The sequence below is a fragment of the Panicum virgatum genome, chromosome 5N, assembly GCF_016808335.1.
Source record: "Panicum virgatum strain AP13 chromosome 5N, P.virgatum_v5, whole genome shotgun sequence".
NCBI lineage: Eukaryota > Viridiplantae > Streptophyta > Magnoliopsida > Poales > Poaceae > Panicum > Panicum virgatum.
The window spans coordinates 31,549,549-31,551,086 of record NC_053149.1 but is presented as its reverse complement, the minus strand read 5'-3'; positions in this window follow the sequence as shown (position 1 = coordinate 31,551,086).

Here is a 1,538-nt window from a genome sequence, read left to right as displayed (position 1 = left end):
CTATGCAAAGCTAGTAAGGCACCAATTCACCAACCGGATAACTAAGCTACCTACACAAGCTATGAGAGATAAAACGAGAAGTAAAGCCTAGCAAGATAGAGCTAAGTTATGATCTCTAAATCAAGCACATGAATAAATTGCATGAAAGAAAATGCTTGAATAAAGAGAGTGGACAAGAGACGACCGGATTTTTTCCCGTGGTATCGATGTGTTGGCACACACCCCTAATCCACGTTGTGACACTCACAAAGAGTCTTGTCACCTCCCAAGTCACCGAGACGAGGGCGCTCACTAAGAGTCTCCGTTCACCATCCCGGCGTGGTGGAGATCAAGCCACGTACAATCTTCTTCTCCGGGCTCCCACAATCCTTGGCAAGCTCCGCGAGAAACACCTCGATCACCAAGATCGCCTAGGTGATGCCAATCACCAAGAGTAACAAGCTAGGGCCTTCACTTGAGCAATAACCGATCACCAAGAACGGATGCACACAAGCTTCTCTCTACTCAAGTCCTTAGCCTTGCTTCTTGAATGATTGAATGATCAATTTGATGGAAGATGAAGCTCAAGGTGGCTCTTGACTATTGTATAAGTGTATGGATGTTGCCTGGTGTCAAGAGTAGCAAAATGACCCATTAGAGGGGTATATATAGGTAGCTCACACGAATAGAGCCGTTGGAGAAAAGCTGCCAGAAAACTGCTTAGCGCCGGTTAATCCGACGTACCTCCAATAGCCAGCGTCGGTTTAACTGATGAATGTAAACTGGCCCTTCTGAAAACTAGCCGTTACAACTTGGGCAGATTAACCGACGTATCATCGGTTTAACCGGTGAGTGTAGTTGTCCACTGATCAACTGAAAAAACAAGTCTCTGGACAACTGCACCGATGTTAACTCAAAAACCATCGTCGGTTTAACCGGTGAGTACAACTTCAGAAATCCCTAGAAAAACCATCTCACTGGTCAATTGCACCGACGTCTCAATTCAAACATCGTCGGTTTAACCGGTGTATTGACTTGTCCAGACTCTACTGATTTCGTTTAACCGACGTATAGAAAAATGTAAGTGTCGGTTAAACCAGTGTTAAAGACTTTTTCTGAATTTGCCTTTTCTGATTTGAGTCTTGAATGAAATCCAAATGTTCTTGAGATATGAGTTGAGAACCACTTATTTGAACTTCTAGGAACCTGAGTGACCATAGTGTGCATCCATTTTTGATTGACCATGTCCATGCTCAAGTTACTTGGCCTTAACCCCTCTTAATAGTGCGATCACTACAAAACTACAAAACCTTACTAACCTAAGTGTCCTTCTCAACCTTATGACACTTAGGACTAGATAGATCCTTAGTCTTGACATACATATGAGTTGAAAACCGAGATCGCCTTTTTGAACAATGGAATTGAGGGGCCTCTTTTGACATATGACCAAATGAGCGATAATGATCTATTAAGCTGCACAAACTCATTAGTCACAATAATGGTTGTCATTAATCACCGAAACATACCTTGAGGGCCTAGATGCTTACACACATGTCCAC